This window comes from Rhinoderma darwinii, chromosome 10 (genome assembly GCF_050947455.1).
Source record: "Rhinoderma darwinii isolate aRhiDar2 chromosome 10, aRhiDar2.hap1, whole genome shotgun sequence".
NCBI lineage: Eukaryota > Metazoa > Chordata > Amphibia > Anura > Rhinodermatidae > Rhinoderma > Rhinoderma darwinii.
This window is the reverse complement of record NC_134696.1, coordinates 68,324,031-68,342,334: the sequence shown is the minus strand read 5'-3', so window position 1 is coordinate 68,342,334 and position 18,304 is coordinate 68,324,031. Positions and strand designations below refer to the sequence as shown.

General features: G+C 48.0%; 1 protein-coding gene across 15 annotated transcripts in view; it reads left to right on the top strand.

The window, feature by feature from the left end:
• Positions 1 to 18,304, top strand: part of PHLDB1 (pleckstrin homology like domain family B member 1) — a 314,415-nt gene that overhangs the window by 166,074 nt on the left and 130,037 nt on the right. The window contains exon 1 of one of the 15 annotated variants that reach the window (XM_075840040.1): positions 14,264 to 14,615. The exons of the other annotated variants lie outside the window; for them this stretch is intronic. The gene's annotated coding sequence lies outside the window, so the exon portion shown is untranslated. Of the gene's footprint in view, positions 1 to 14,263; positions 14,616 to 18,304 lie in introns of those variants that run through there. 15 annotated transcript variants of the gene reach the window in all.

Sequence of the window (18,304 nt, the reverse complement as noted above, 5' to 3'; positions counted from 1 at the left end):
AGTAGTAACCACACAACACACTGTCTTTGGCGAAATTCAGACAATTTTATTAATCAAATAAACATACAGTGATAAGGGGAGCCTGACCAATCGCGACACCACACTCTATGAGCCGGGAAACGCTTGCCCCCAGCCCACCTATGCAAGAACCGACCGGGCCCGTCTGCCATCGGTCGGCCACCTGGGAAGCTGTCAGCTGTCCAAGCTGACCTTCGTAGCTACCCGGGCTGTGATCTTATCTCGGAACCTGCCGTACGGCTCGTGTTCCCCAACTAGCAAAGATCACCCTGTCCTACGGCTCGTGGCTTGCTCTCTCTGGCCAACCAAATGAAGCCGCCCTTCTCAAAGCGTAGTGTTGCGATCCGCCTTACAAAGTATTGTAACAATAAAAACCATTCAACAAAGAGAGAGGATGGGTATCTTGGCTTTCTTTCAGCAACTGACTAGCCCCTTACACAGCTGCCCCTTATTTACCCCTCTATCCCCTCCCACTTTACCTAGCCAACTAATCATTCGGCGGGGCCTTACCTACCGAAACGCCCCTTTTCACTACCGGTGGGCTTTCTATCCAGCCCACCTGAGACTTGTCGGCGCCACACCATTCTAAGCACCCCAAGGACGGCTAAGGGACACGCATGGCGTCCCTTATGCCTCCTTGCTCAGATTTGTTCCGAGCACATCGCACTATATTTGAGCTAGTAAAGAATTAAGTTCAGCCTGTCTCAATTTTTTTTAACCTCGATCCCAAGGCAATGAATTTGCCGCAAATTAATGCTTTGTGAGATTCCCATACCATGGAAGAAGAGACATCAGGGGTTTAGTTTCTTACAAAAAAAACATTTAGGGCTTCTTACTGTATATCTGTTCAACTTCCCTCTCACCATCCAGTAACGTTTCGTTGAGTCTCTACATCCAGCAACGAGGTGGAATAGAAGAAATAGAGAACCTCATATGTATGGGGACATGATCCGAAAGGGTTATATTCCCAATTTTGGTATGGTGGGCAAGCGAAAGGTGAGGAGAAGATATGAACAGATAGTCAAGTCTGTGGTACGTATTGTGGACAGCTGAGTGGAAAGTGTAGTCTTTATTGACCAGGTGCTCGTGGCGCCATATGTCCAAAAGCTTGGCTATATGTAATTTGTTAGTCAATCTCCTAAGAGAAGCAAAGGCATGAAATTATCTCGTGGTTCAGGAGTCTATTAGTGGGTTAAGAGCTAAATTCAGATCTCTGCCCATAATAGTCAAACCTACAGCAAAGATGAGGAGTTTATCTAGCACCTCCAGCAGCCAGTCGACCTGACGGACACTAGGGGGCATATAAGTTAGCAAAAGTCACCATAGCTCCAGCTAAGCTACCCTTTACAAAAATAAAGCGTCCCTCAGGGTCTGAGTGAACCAGGGTGGGAGAGAAGGGAAGGGATTTCCTAATCGCTCTGCTAGTTCCCTTTGAGGCAGAGGTGTAGTGTTGGGATAATTTGGGTATTTTATGGCCTTTGAAGTGGGTTTCTTGTAGCAGCAAGATATCAGAGCCGGATTTCTTTAAAAGGGAGATTATCTGGCCACGTTTCCAAGGATTGTTAAACACTTTTACTTTGTAAGAGGTAATACATAGATCTTGACTAGCCATAAGTCATGTGTAAATATGAGCAAGGGGGAAAGAGATGTTCGCTACATTGGAGTGGCTATTGACAGGAGCACTATGACGCAGGAATCTAGTTGAAGTGAGCACAGAAAACACCCTATGGGTGAGAACAAACTGAGATAATGTAGGCAACATTAATAACATGGGGTGACGGAGGAGGGTAGTCCCCGGGTCCTGTATTTACAACTCATGTGGACCTGGGATAGTGTACACATATGGGGATCTAGAGGTGAGTGCGGATAAGTTCTAGGGGGGGGGGGGGGGATAAAAATGACTAGGGTTGTCATTTAAGTCAAATGATCAAAATATAGGGCAGCATAGCTCCAGTTCTAAGGAAAGTCTACATAGAGTCACATAGTACATCGGTAAATATAAACAGAAGAAATAGAGCAACAATGGTCATGTTAGTATGAATGCAAAATCATCAAATATAAGCTAGAATATAGCAGGAGACAGTTATTCAAGCCACAACCTGTAAGTCAAAAGTTAAAATAACAATATCAAATAATGCAAGACACGTCTCACAAAATCAGGTAGTTTCCAGGTTTTTCCTCTTCGGGGTCAGTTTCCCAGATTTCTTGCGCGATCTGCCAGCTTTGCCCGAGCCGGCAACTTCCCAGGGAGTAGGAGGCAGAAGTGTGGGAAGTGAAGCCAGATCTTGGACTCCAGCCCAGTCTGGAATGGACAAGTCTGGCTGGTTCAAGGCTTCTAAAGTGGCAGGATGATCTCCATGGTGGCAAATGAGGAATAGTTTTTCTGAGATCTGGAAGGTTATCCCGAAGGAAAAAAGCCATCTGTAAGGAGTACGTTGGCATCGAAGGGCTTCTGTGAGCAGCCTCAGGGTCCTCCTTTTAGAGAGTGTGATATTGGAAATGTCCTGGAAGATGGAGACGTGAGCTTTCAAATTGTAGGTGGTCCATTTCTCTGGACTTCCTCAGGATATCACCCCATAATCTCAAGTTGCATAACCTGCAGATAATGTCTCTAGGAGGCTCGGAGGATTTAGGTCTGGCCTTGATTGCCCTGTGGGCTCCTTCAATAGAGATTTCTTCCAGATAGGTGTCCCCTAGGATTGTGATGAATAATTGCTTGACAGATGAAAACAGGGATTCGGGTTCAACAGACTCGGATAAACCTTTATTGCGTAGGTTATTCCTCCTTCCTCTGTTGTCTTGGTCCTCTTAGGAGATCCATTAAAGAATTGAGATGCATTTGGCAGGCCTGGAAGGATTCAGTAGAGGCTGTAGTGTAAGAAACGATTTGTGAATGGATAGCCTCGAGGCTTTCAACTCTGGCTCCCATCTGTTTGACCTCTTGTTTGATGCCCTGTAAATCTTTAATCACTGGATCAAGGGCTTTGGTAAGAGCGCTGGTGATGAAGTACCTAGATATCGGTAGATCTGAGTTGTATCGTAGGCTGTCGTCCTCACTATCAGAGTCGTGAGTGGCACCAGGGCTTAGGAGGTGCCATAGACACAGTATGATATTTTCCCGAAGGGTCTCCTGAGGGATCGGATGGGAGCCTCTTTTTTCAGTAGTTATTAAAATTACCATGCCTGTGTATCCCGTCAGAGACCCTGTTCCTGCTGGGGCCAATCTTGACAATTATAATACTATGTTATTACATATACGGATTAGATAGCTGCCCTAAGGGGTGAAAAATTACATCACGGTTAGGTCATGTCCGACCAGGATGTGTAGTCGTGATATTTGGTCTCCACAGATATAGATAGGTATATAAATAGCAATCTGCAAATATTAGGGCACTTCCCTAGGGGTGATTCAGAAAGTTCAGGCAGTTAGCGTTCTGTTTTAGTAGCCGGGAGATCCTTATGGAGTCTCGGAGATGTTGCGTAGTATGTGTAGACCCCCTGTGGAGGTCCTAAAAAATTAGGGCTATGCCCTTAAATGCTATGCCAATACAGTTGAGGGGTAAGTAAGTGGTCCAGAGAGTGTGGCTGTAGATGATGTGGATGGGGGAGAATAGGTAGTAATGCCCTATTGAACAACACTGCAATCACGCAGGAGCATGGAGAAGCAGAGGATTAGATGGTCAGGCGTGGCGTGTAACAGACTATGCCTGATTGAGACAGCAGGAGCCAAGCCCTGTGAAGTTGTCCCTGTACTCCAAAGTACTCACAGTCTCTCTCCAGCAGTCTCTCACAGTCCTCTGTAGAAGGGAGGGGTTATCCTCCTCAGGCCAGGAACGTTTCAGAATTGTTGGGCAGGGGTGGGAGGTAGCCAGTGGAACCTCTAGTCAGGCCCAGTGTGAAGCTGCAGGCCGGTCGTGATCCAAGATGGTGACTCGCGGCGTTCCTCCCATGGATCTTTCCTCTGTCTCCCCCGAGTGTCAGAAAGGGGCTAGGGGGGAGCTAAAAAGTTATGGGGTCCGGTGAATCTGTGTTCGTACGACCAGTTGAGGGAACAGTGAGAAAGCAGACCCGTTACACACTATGTTAGTGTGCCCAAAATGGCGGCCGCGAGTCTGCAAATGCCGTTAGGACCAAGTTGTGGAGCTCCTCTGAGCAATGGCAGGTGTCCAACAGCCGTTACATGTGAGGTCGAGGGTCCGGTAAGTAGATTTTCCAATGCTGGGGCCCTGCGCTAAAGTTGCACCAGCCGCTCCAATCGCCACAGCGGCGGTAATAAATTGAGGTCCTAGCTTTAGCCCGGAAGATAAGCCGCAAATATCAAAATGCTCCTAGAGAGCCAAATTCAGTCTAAAAATGCTCAGTGGGAGTTGCAGTGTATGGGACCAGCATCAGAATCCCACTATCGGCCAAAATCCAAGCTGGATGGCACTGGATCTGACTTGGTGATCAGGAGCCAACACTAGAGAAATAGAAAGACCATAGTAGCAGGTGGTCACATGAAGTTTCAATGAAAAGTTGTTGTGCCTAAGACACAATAAGACCGTAATTACCAGCTACCTAAATGATCATGTTAAAGAGACTCTGTCACCACATTATAAGTGCCCTATCTCCTACATAAGGAGATGGGCGCTATAATCTAGGTGACAGTAGTGCTTTTTATTTAGAAAAACGATCTATTTTCACCACGTTAGAAGCGATTTTAGCTTTATGCTAATTAGTTTCTTAACGCCCAAGTGGGCGTGTTTTTACTTTAGACCAAGTGGACTAATCAGTCTCTAGAACAATATTTAAGGTGTTTTATCTCTGTAGAGAACTCCATACAGCCCCCACCTGTAGGGAACGCCATACCACCCCACCTTTAGGGAACGCCACACAGCCCCCCCTGTAGGGAACGCCATACAGCCCCCCTGTAGGGAACGCCATACAGCCCCGCCCTGTAGGGAACGCCATACAGCCCCGCCCTGTAGGGAACGCCATACAGCCCCCCCCTGTAGGGAACGCCATACAGCCCCCCCTGTAGGGAACGCCATACAGCCCCCCCTGTAGGGGACGCCATACAGCCCCCCCTTGTAGGGGACGCCATACAGCCCCCCCTTGTAGGGGACGCCATACAGCCCCCCTGTAGGGAACGCCATACAGCCCCCCTGGTAGGGAACACCATACAGCGCCCTCCCCCCTGTAGGGGACGCCATACAGCGTACCCCCGTCCCAAAAAAATGCGACCTACAGTGTGTCCTACAAAATACATGTATCCCCTATCCACAGGATAGGGGATACATGTGTGATCGCTGGCAGCGATAGGGAGAACGGGGGACCGAAAGTCCCCCGACGTTCTCCATGACTAACCTCTGACTTCCGGCGTCTGCGCAGCTCAATAAAAATGAAAGGAGCACTGGTCACGCATGCGCACAAGCGCGACCGGCGATCCATTCATTTCTACGGAGCTGCCGACACAGACCCCGGAAGTCAGAGGTTTGTGATTGAGAACTTCAGGGGACTTTCAGTCCCCCGTTCTCCCTATCGCTGCCAGCGATCACACATGTATCCCCTGTCCTGTGGATAGGGGATACATGTCTTTTGTTTAATGGCAGAGCGGGGAGATAACTCCCTGCTTTGCCGTAGTCGCGCGTTCAGTGGTGTCCCGCTGTAGTAGCCATAGCGGCTGCTAGCGGAGCCTCCGGCCATGATGGGGGCCCGTGCCGGCGGGCAACACGAGCCCGCTCATGCCGCGGGCCCCGTAGCAGCCGCTACAGCTGCTACGGCGGTAGTTACGCCACTGGTCACGCCATTATATTCATGTAGCACAGTGTGTGGTGGTATTATATTCAGGGCGCACAATGTATGGCGGTATTATTTTCAAGTGGCATTGTGTTTGGCGCTATTTTTTTCGGGGGTAGTGTGTGTGGCTCTATTATTTTCTGGGGGCACTGTGTCTCGCGCCATTATATTCAGGTAGCACAGGGTGTGGCGGTATTATATTCTGGTAAAACTGTGTGTGGATCAATTTTATTCAGAGGCAAAGTGTAGAGCAATATTATATTTTCTGATTTTCATACGTTTTTTTTAACAACTCACGTTTTTCGCAGCATTTTTTACAGCTGTTTTTGGAGCTGTTTTTCTATAGAGTCAATGAAAAACGTCTCCAAATAACAGCTCAAGAAGTGACATGCACTTCTTTTTCGCAGGCGTCAATTTACACGCGAGATATTTCCAATTGAAATTAATGGGTAGATGTTTATAGGCGTTCTGCTTCCGTTTTTTTCAGGCATTTTTTGAGGCATAAAGGGGAAGGAATGCGGGGGTGGGAGGGTAATAAATCATGAATACAATATACGTGACAACAAGAAACTCCATGACAGAGAAAATAATACTGGGACTGCAATCTAATGGGGACGTGAGATACAGCTCCACAAAGGGGTGAAAAACTATGTCTGACTGTATAACCTCATACATATACAGAGTGAAGGGGGGGGGGGGACAGGACACAGACAAACCATCTCTGACTGTATAACCTTACGCATACACAGAGAGAAGGGGGACGGGACAATTCATGTCTGACTGTATAACCTCACACATATACAGAGAGAAGGTGTAATGACTGGGTAGGGAGACAGACAGATGAGCCCTAACCTACCCGCCACTCAGTCCCTGCCTACTTGCAACGGCCCGTCCTAGGCGACGGCGTACAACTGGGCGACGGTCCCTACGCTCAATAAGTGCACGACAAACAGACAAAGGTACACAGAATCTAAGGGAACTGGGGCAGTTGCCCACGGCAACACAGTGAGCAACAAGAGTAGTGAACGAGCCAAGTCAAACCAGGAGTGCACGAGGTACAAATCGCAGAGCAGGAGAGTAGTCAGTAAAGCCAGGGTCAAAAATGAAGCAAGGTCAATAATCATAGCAGGAGCAGCAGAGCCAGGAAACAGAAAAGAATCACAGGCACTGGAGGAGCAGGAAATGCAGGTATAAATAGACAGAGGGCGAGAGCTAGCTCCGTCTGGCCAGGCTGTGATAGGCTCTCCCACTCCTCAGCCTCCCAGCCTGACTGGTAGAAGATCGTGTCACTCTCTCAGACTTAGGAGCAGGTGCAGACTGATTACCCACGGGCGTCGACACAGAAGCTGTGTCTGGCAGATCCTTTACAGAAGGGGTGGATAATCCATGTCTGACTGCTCACACAGAGGGGGGGGGGCAACGACAGTCCATGTCTGACTGTATAAGCTCACACATACACAAAGAGAAGTGGGGGGGACGACGACGACAATCCATATCTCATATCTCCCAACTTTTCTGTTTCATAAAGAGGGACAACTGAAGCGGTGCGTGTAGCAAATTTTTCCCGTTAAGCCATGCCTCTAACCCCGCCCATACACATCCGGTTCAGCCCACACAGTGCAATGCTCTAATAAATGTCATTCATTTTATGATTTTAGAAACACTAATGTCTCCAGGCACTGTGTTTTTTTTTTTTACTCTAATTGTCACACTTTACTTACAGTAATCTGTCTGTTTTTTACTGACCGGTGGTTCGGTGCCGTGCTGCCTGTTGAACGCACATCCTGCTCCATCACTCCGGGCACACATGACAATGTTGCACCGAGCGACGTACTCACGCTGGGCGCAGGCCGCTGACAAGTCACTGTCTGACCACAGTCAGACTGTGACTCGTGAGCTGCCTGCAGTGAGTAAGGTCAACGTAAGCAAATTCAATTTGCTTTACGTTGACCTTATGGCGGAGAGGGGAGTGGGACGTGGCTGGCCACAGGGAGACTGAGTCCGTGATTCAACTGGGCATAGCGAGACATTTTTCAGACCTCCCGGAATGGCGGGACAGCAGCCGACGGTTGGGAGCTATGCATGTCTGACTGTATAACCTCACACAGAGGGGGTGACGACAATTCATGTCTGACTGTGTAACCTCACATATACACAGAGAAAAGGGGGGGATAATCCATGTCTAACTGTATAACCTCACCCATACACAGAGAGAGGTAGGTGGACAATCCATGTCTGACTGCATAACCTCACAAATACACAGAGAGAAGGGGTGGGCAGGGGTGGGCAGGGCCGGCCTTAGGGATGTGTGACCTGTGTCTTTGCACAGGGCGCATCACTCCAGCAGGTGGAAGGAGCCGCTGTGCTGGCTCCCTTCACCTGCTTGTTTCAGAAACGCCCGGGCCCGGCGACTCAGCAGTCGCCTTTCCGCCCGGGTGCTTCTTCACTCAGTAGCGTCGGAACCAAGCGTCGACACCGTGCACCGTGACGGGCCCCACCATGGGTGGCGGTGATGGCACTATAGCAGAGCAGGGATGTATCTCCCTGCTCTGCTATCTACTAGCGCCACTGTAGCTCCCTGAAAGAGTGGAATACCCGTGTGACCGGGGATTCCACTCCTGGAGCGCTCTGCTTGATGTCTCTGTCCATATATGGACAGTGACATCAGGGGAAATGCCTGAAGCGGAATCCCCGTCCACAGCGTTGCCGACTCTGTGACTGGAGATTCCACTCCAGGAGAAGCCAATGATGTCACTGTCCATAAATGGACACAGACGACAGGAGCTTCTTCTGGAGTGGAATCCCCGGTCACAGTGTCGGCAACGCTGTGGACGGGGATTCCGCTTCAGGAGTTGCCCCTAATGTATGGACAAGGACATCAAGCGAAGCGCTCCAGGAGCAGAATCCCCGGCCACACGGGAATTCCGCTCCTTCAGGGAGCAACAGTGGCGCTATCTACAGGAAGTGGGGGTGCTATCTACAAGGGGGCTGTGTGGCACTACCTACAAGCGGGCTGTGTGGCACTACCAACGAGGGGGCTGTGTGGCACTACCAACAAGGTGGCTGTGTGGCACTACCTACAAGGGGGCTGTGTGGCACAATCTACTAGGGGGCTGTGTGGCAATCCCTACCAGGGGGCTGTGTGGCGCTACCTACCAGGGTGCTGTGTGGCACTACCTACCTGGGGCTGTGTGGCACTGCCTACAGGGGGCTGTGTGGCACTGCCTACAGGGGGCTGTGTGGCACTACCTACAGGGGGCTGCGTGGCACTCTACAGGGGGCTGTGTGGCACTCTACAGGGGGCTGTGTGGCACTCCCTAAAAGGGGGCTGTGTGGCACTATCTACAAGTGGGCTGTGTGGCGCTATCTACAAGGGGGCTGTGTAGCGCTATCTACAAGGGGGCTTTGTGGCGCTGTCTACAAGGGGGCTGTGTAGCGCTGTCTACAACGGGGCTGTGTGGCGCTGTCTACAAGGGGGATGTGTGGCGCTAACTACAAGGGGCTTTGTGGCGCTATCTACAAGGGGGCTGTATGGCGCTATCTACAAGGGGGCTGTGTTGCGCTATCTACAAGGGGGCTGTGTGGTGCTATCTACAAGGGGGCTGTGTGGTGCTATCTACAAGAGGGCTGTGTGGCGCTATCTACAAGGGGGCTTTTGCATTAGCTTCAACATGTTAAAGAGCACCTTTCACCTTCCCAAACATGTGCAGCTGAGTGCAGCATGTTATAGGAAAGGCTTCACAATCTCTGTCCCACGTAAAATTAATTTTCTAACTCCCTCCGTTATTTACATATCGGTGCCGTTATATTTGGCACCCTATATGTAAATAAGCCCCGGAACTGTCAATTAAGCGTTTCTAACTAACTAAATGGCAAGGGGGCGTGATGTCTTCGCTCTGACACTGTCCAATCAGCTGCGGACAGTGTCAGGGCGGCTTGCGCTGTGTTCCCTCCCGCGAGAACACACACAGACTTGGTGTTTGTGCTGCAGAAAGTGTGCGCGCGCCCTCACGCATGCGCGCATGGCCGTTCGCTCGCACATCGACGTCAGCACTCCCGCCACCACGGAACGAGAAGAGGAGGAGAATCGGAGACGAGGAGAAGAAGGAGACGAGGAGGAGATCTACTTACATCCATCGATGTGCGCGCAGAGAACCACTAAGTCTGTGTGTGTTCTCGCGGGAAGAGAACATAGCGCTAGCCGCCCTGACACTGTCCACAGCTGATTGGACAGTGTCAGCGAAGATATCACACCCCTTGCCTTTTAGTGAGGCCTGATTCACACGAACCTGTTAAACGTCCGTGGGCCGTCCCACGGACCTATGTAATTCAATGCGGCCGTTCACACAGCCGTTGTTTCAACGGACCGTGTGAAGGGTCCGTGCGAAAATAGGACATGTCCTATCTTTTCACGCATCCCCCATAGACTCTCAACTATGGTGGATGCGTGACATCGCGTCCCGCAGCGCTGAGCACTGCAGTTTTTCTCGTCCGAGATGCGCAGCGCTCGTGTGAATCAGGCCTTAGTTAGAAACGCCCCATTGACTGTTCAGGGGCTTATTTACATATCGGGCGCCAAATATAACAGCACCGATATGTAAATAACGGAGGGAGTTAGAAAAATAATTTTACGTGAGACAGGGTTTGTGAAGCCTTTCCTATAACATGCTGCACTCATCTGCACATGTTTGGGAAGGTGAAAGGTTGACCTTAAGAAAAAACGCCAAAAAAACATTTTAAGGTAGAGTTTTTTTGCTTTACAAAAAACGCAGTGTGAACATACCCTACGAGTGTAGTGCTTGTTTTTAGCCGTTTTCTATCTTTCTCGAAACAATTTTTGGTAGGGGTGCCCTGAGGAAATGTTATTTTTCCAGTGCTGCCTCTGTACTAGGCTATAAGATCACGCCGGCCTACGCAAGGATCCCATTGTGGAACAGCTCAGTTTGTCGTGGGAACGGGGCCTAGGTGAGTACAATTTTTGTTTTTGTTTGGGGGCACTGTCTACATGGGGGAGGTGGGGGGGCTGTATGGCATGATCTACAAGGAGGACGTGGGGGATTATGTCACTGTCTACAGGGAGGTTGTATGGCAAAATCTATAGGGGAAACTATACTATGTGGGGGCCGCTAAGCGGACATTATACAGTGTAGTGGTACTACAGGGGGCATACTATTGTGGGCACAATTAGGCTATGTTCACACGGAGTATTTTGGGGGAGGAACATCTGCCTCAAAATTCCGTTTGGAAGTTTGAGGCAGATATTCCTCTCCCTGCACGCCGATTTTCGCCCGCGCCCATTGAGCGCCGCGGGCATAAAACAGCGGGAAATACGCTTTCTCCTGCCTCCCATTGAAGTCAATGGGAGGTCAGAGGCGGAACCGCCCGAAGATAGGGCATGTCAATGGGAGGCGTTCTCGGGCCGTTTTTGCCGAGTTTTGCGACGCGGTCTCCGCGTCAAAAAACTCGTCAAAATACCCCGTGTGAACATAGCCTTAGAGGTCAAAATAATGTGTCCTTGAAGGGGTTGTAATATATTATATTATTATACTGTATGGGGGCATTATACTTTTTTTATGGGTTTTTTTTTTTAATGATGGGGGTGGGGCGCCGAAAGATCATTTCGCACGGGGCGCCGAAAGATCATTTCGCACAGGGCGCCATCTATTCTAAGGCTGGCCCTGGGGGGTGCAATCCATGTTTGAAAGTATAACCGCACACATATACAAAGAGAAGGGGACGACTGCAATCTGTGCCTGACTGTAAAACCTCACACATATACAGAAAGAAGGACGGGGACAATCCATGTCTGACTGTATAACCCCACACATATACTGAGAGGAGGGGGGTGCAATCCGTGCCTGAGTGTATACATTTACACATAGACAGAGAAAAGGGGTGGATAATCCATGTCTGACTGTATAACCTCACACAGAGGAGGGGGGGGCAACGAAAATCCATGGCTGACTGTATAACCTCACACATATACAGAAAGAAGGGGGGGGACAATCCATGTCTGACTGTATAACCTCACACATATACAGAGAGAAGGACGGGGACAATCCATGTCAGACTGTATAACCCCACACATATACAGAGAGAAGGACGGGGACAATCCATGTCTGACTGTATAACCCCACACAAATACTGAGAGGAGGGGGTGCAATCCGTGCCTGAGTGTATACATTTACACATAGACAGAGAAAAGGGGTGGATAATCCATGTCTGACTGTATAACCTCACACAGAGGAGGGGGGGGGACAATCCATGTCTGACTGTATAACCTCACACAGAGGAGGGGGGGGGGGGACAATCCATGTCTGACTGTATAACCTCACACATATGCAGAAAGAAGGGGGGGGGACAATCCATATCTGACTGTATAACCTCACACATATACAGAAAAAGGGGGGGGGACAATCCATATCTGACTGTATAACCTCACACATATACAGAAAAAGGGGGGGGGGACAATCCATATCTGACTGTATAACCTCACACATATACAGAGATAAAGGGGGGGGGGCAATCCATGTCTGACTGTATAACCTCACACATATACAGAAAGAAGGGGGGGACAATCCATATCTGACTGTATAACCTCACACATATACAGAAAGAAGGGGGGGACAATCCATATCTGACTGTATAACCTCACACATATACAGAGATAAAGGGGGGGGGGCAATCCATGTCTGACTGTATAATCTCACACAGAGAGGGGCACGACAATCCATCCATGTTTTACCATATAACCCCACACATATAGAGAGATGGGAGGACAATCCATCTCTGATTATATAACTTCACACATAGACACAGAGAAGGGGGGAGGCAATCTATCTCTGACTGTATAACCTCACGCTTACACAGATAGAAGGGGGGGGGGCAATCCATGTCTGACTGTATAACCTCACACATATGCAGAAAGAAGGGGGGGGGACAATCCATATCTGACTGTATAACCTCACACATATGCAGAAAGAAGGGGGGGGGACAATCCATATCTGACTGTATAACCTCACACATATACAGAAAGAAGGGGGGGGGACAATCCATATCTGACTGTATAACCTCACACATATACAGAAAGAAGGGGGGGGACAATCCATATCTGACTGTATAACCTCACACATATACAGAAAGAAGGGGGGGGGGGGACAATCCATATCTGACTGTATAACCTCACACATATACAGAAAGAAGGGGGGGGACAATCCATATCTGACTGTATAACCTCACACATATACAGAAAGAAGGGGGGACAATCCATATCTGACTGTATAACCTCACACATATACAGAAAGAAGGGGGGGGACAATCCATATCTGACTGTATAACCTCACACATATACAGAAAGAAGGGGGGGGACAATCCATATCTGACTGTATAACCTCACACATATACAGAAAGAAGGGGGGGGGGACAATCCATATCTGACTGTATAACCTCACACATATACAGAAAGAAGGGGGGGGGGACAATCCATATCTGACTGTATAACCTCACACATATACAGAAAGAAGGGGGGGGGGGCAATCCATATCTGACTGTATAACCTCACACATATACAGAAAGAAGGGGGGGACAATCCATATCTGACTGTATAACCTCAAACATATACAGAAAGAAGGGGGGGGGGGACAATCCATATCTGACTGTATAACCTCACACATATACAGAAAGAAGGGGGGGGGGACAATCCATATCTGACTGTATAACCTCACACATATACAGAAAGAAGGGGGGGACAATCCATATCTGACTGTATAACCTCACACATATACAGAAAGAAGGGGGGGGGGGACAATCCATATCTGACTGTATAACCTCACACATATACAGAGATAAAGGGGGGGGGGGCAATCCATGTCTGACTGTATAATCTCACACAGAGAGGGGCACGACAATCCATCCATGTTTTACCATATAACCCCACACATATAGAGAGAAGGGAGGACAATCCATCTCTGATTATATAACTTCACACATAGACACAGAGAAGGGGGGAGGCAATCTATCTCTGACTGTATAACCTCACGCTTACACAGATAGAAGGGGGGGGGGGCAATCCATGTCTGACGGTATAACCTCAAACATATACAGAGAAAAGGGGGCAATCCATGTCTGACGGTATAACCTCACACATATACAGAGAGGAGGGGGCAATCCATGTCTGACTGTATGACCTCACACAGAGGGAGGCGACAACAATCCAAATCTGACTGTATAACCTCATACATATACAGAGAGCAGAGGGGGGACAATCCATGTCTGACTGTATAACCTCACACATACACAGAGGGGGGAGTCCATGTCTGACCGTATAACCTCATAATCCATGTCTGACTGTGTAGCCTCATACATACACAGAGGGGGGGGGGGGGGAAGAGTCCATGTCTGACGGTATAACCTCATAATCCATGTCTCACTGTATAACCTCACACATACACGGAGGGAAAGAGTGAATCAGTTACTCGGAACTATGGGTGGGACGGAAGGGGGTTGTGGAGCTGGTGGTAAATTATCCCTCCCTTTCCTGCCCCTTCCATGGATGGTAAGTAAGGGAGCCTGTGATTGGGTCACCTCCCCGGGTGTTACAGCCATAGCTGTGGGGAGAAAAGAAGAAAGAGAAGCACAGAGCTGGCACCGGTGTGATATGTTTGCGGCTGCACTGATGTGGCAGGACTGTGGGCAGCAGTATCTACACTGTATAACATATGGGGGATGTGTGCTCTCAGAGATGCCGCTTGTGATGTGACTTGTGCAGGCTGCCCGTGCACGCAGGAAAGTTTGCGGAGTGTTCTTCTCACGTACATCTGGTAAGTAGACGACTCGTCCCAGCTGGTGGTAAGTGTCCGGTCATTAAGAGACTGGCACTGTGGTGGGTACACTCGCGATATGGCTGGTATGTAGTCATTACCATGCCTCAGTGGTGAAGCTTTCCCTGGTGACACAACACTACATGCCAGGGAAGGATAGGCTGGCACACCCGTCTGAGCAACGCTATGCTAAAGTTATTAACCGGTCACCTACTGTCTGACTTCTCTCCCTTTTTGCTTTGTCTATTGTTCCCTTTTATCAGCCATATATGTGGCATACCACCTGAGCTGTTTACATCCCTCTCGTGACTAATATTTACAGCTCTATTGATTTCTATGTTTTGTTTTTTTTACATTATTTTTAGATCTGTTCCTTGAAACCCCTCCCCCTCTATAGTACCCCTCATACCAAATAAGGTAAACCCCTATAGACCCCCACCTCTGGAGACTACGATGATTTCATGGGAGGAGGGAACATAAATATATGGGGGCATATGAGGCCCCCCGCGCATTTCCTGCTCATGTGCTTTCTAGGGTATCCGCTTTCAGCCATGCCTAAATATATCAGCTCCAAGTCTATATAAACTCCTGTAAATGATGAGTGGTGGCCCTGTGTATCCTTTGTTGCCCTATATGTGCTGGGGTACATAGCTTGCCACACTGCCAGCTCTATGCCAGCTGGTCTTCTTGATGGATAATCTCATTGTTCTTGTAAATAGGGCAGTGATACGCTGATTCATCTGCGGCTTCTTCTGATGCTGCTGTGTCATTATGGAAAGCGAGATAATGGGATGGAGAATCCGATAGATGTACGTGTGTAAACCCTGTTATTACAATTGTTCCTAATAACTCGTGCCTTTATGCCAGTATATTTCTGGGTAATGTATTATACACCGTCGGCCCTAATAAGGATTTGTTGCAAATGATAAGCAGCTCCACCAGTTTTCCTAATAACGAATGATGCCAAAGTGTTAATAGGTATCTCAAACAGCTGCCCTAATAATGCATTATCCTACTGTCCGCGCAGGCAGTTGTGCCAGTAACGTATTATTCCAGTGTGAACAGGCGTCTCCGTTTCCCCAAGAATATATTATCCCAGCATTTTAATGGGTTGTTGAGAATTGCCCCAACAATAAATTGTGTCAATGGGCAGCTTCTTCCTGATTTTAAATGATCTGGATGTTTGTCTGGTGGCAAAGTTTGGCAAATTTACTAAAATTGTCATTCTCCAACCCAGCGGAGAGGCGAATCATTCATAAAGGACATATTTTGGGAATGTTTTCCTCCTGTGCTGGGATCTGTTCCCAATTTTTGTGAATAATAACAGTGGAGAAGGGATCTCCTGAATGCCAGTGTGTGTGTAACTTTGTCCTGTACATTCACCCAGTAGTCGTGTCTAGTTGGACGACATCACTCCCATATCCACAAGACATTAGTGCCATGAAGTTAGATGCCAGTGCCTCTGATGATAACCTCCAAGAGATCATTGCAAGAACGTGGACTACTCTACTATAGATTGTGAAGCGTCCCCTCTGCGGGGCATGCTGGGAGTTGTAGTGGGGATCCACAGGTTGCAGGCCACTGCTCCAGATTCTGTAGGTCTGTACAGGTTTACAGAATAATGTCAAGGGCTTGAAACTGAGTTTATCAGAAAAGACACAAGTTTTTACTATACAATAGTGACTCTTTATATAAAACTAGAAAACCAAAGTTCCCAAAAGTAGTGCACTTTAAATTCTCCCCTGCCTTTGCTTGTGTTTCCTACTTTCGGGACACATTGAAATATTACTATTACTCAGTTTTGGAGAAGGCTCTATTTGCTTGAAAAAAAACCAAAAAACTACCCCCCCCCCCCCAAAAAAAATAAAAATAAAATCCTAAATGAAACTTGTAGGAGCCTGACGGACTTATCAGGACTGTATTCTTATGTGACAACACGTCCACTCGCTGAGGCTGTACACGCTGTGCGCTGGTTTTCTTGTCTGAGCAGATTTATTTTTTTCATAGCCCCAGGACACGGATTTGTTAGGAAACATCCAATATAAACAACACTGCTGTGGCTGGAAGAGGAGGCGAATCTTCCTGCTCTGTGACTTCTTGTAACTATTCTTGAACAACTCCCTGCGATTTCTCCTGTAGCTGCAAATGCGCTGTTCACACCACAATGTTTACTTCACTTAACAGCATCTCCTTTCTTATGAGAAATTAATGAAGACATTTAAAAACAGAAAGAGGCTCCCCCGATTTGCCTGACAAGGCGGCCGCAGCATTCAGTTGGATAATTAATCCCCTATCAGTTTTATGGCAGTTGAGGAAATTGTAGAGCAAAGCAGTGCGGAACGTAGAACTGTTTCTGTAACTCCCATAGAACCGATGAAAAGAGACGCGCGCGTGAGTTGCCGTCCTCCATTCATTCTCAGATTGGATCCGTTCTTCACATACATGTGGATATGCCATAAATGTGTGAGGAGGATATACCCCTTTAATTTCTTTCTGACCCCTGAGACCACGGCACTTTTTTTTTTTTTTTAATTGAACGGTCGTCCGCTATGATTCCCATTAGATATGGTTTCCAGTATTTAAAATAATGAACAAATTGATAACTGGGCAGCCCAGTGTCAAAGGGGCTCGTACTTGAATCGCTTTGTCACTGTCCAATCAGTATGGACAGTGTCAGAGCGGCTTCAGCCGTGCGATCTCTCAAGATCACGTTACCTTCTGATGTCTGCAACCCCTCTGTGTTACCTTCTGGTGAGGTCTGCGACCGCTCCGCGTTACCTTCTAATTAGGCCTGGGCAATTAAGCGGAACCCCCCCAATAAAATAAAAAAATTCAGCGCAATTAAGCCATCGTCATCTTGCGCCTTTCAGTTTCTTCGACACCCCCCTGCTTTCAACTTCAGCTATGACTAAGAACGCAGTTGGCGTTTGAAACGCGTAAGCGTACCGCTTTATGTGTTGGGTGGATTTTTCATGTTTGTACATTAAAGTCCTGAGATTTCTTCATCAAGTGCTGGATCATACCTTTTGTTTGCTGCTGTGGAAGACGCCTGGGCCAGGACGAGGTCCGTGCACTGGATCGTTGACACTGATGAGCTGGAAACATTTTTTCATTTTACTAACTACTCATTACTCCAAGAGAACCCTTTAAGTAGTCAAGAGAGAAAGTGGTATTGCCAAATAATTGTATTTTCTGAATATCACTCCCGTCATCCCACAAGATTTCAAATTGTTATAACACTGGCGGTGCCGTCCTGTGTCGCCCCCTAGTGAGGGCAAAGGTAAATGCTCTGCTTACATGGAGTAATTCTATAACCACAATGTTTAGGTAGACCGTCACGCCACAATTCTTGTAATAACTCCACAACTTTACTCCAACTCTCAGATGACGGAGTCACGCCACAATTCTTGTAATAACTCCACAACTGTACTCCAACTCTCAGATGACGGAGTCACGCTGTGGATGCCTTACTTGAGGCCTTTTGAGATTATGAATGTTTATAATCCTTCATATCTGAATGGTTTTTACTACCTGGAGTAACTATTTAGAGCCGACCACTAGAACAAATTTTGAATTCCGGAGCCAGATTAAAGCTGGTAATCGTAGACTAGAACATTTTTGCTAAATTTTTTGGGGATTTAATGCCAAGTTTGGGGTGTATAAAGTCGCAGTCCAATAATACCCAAAAA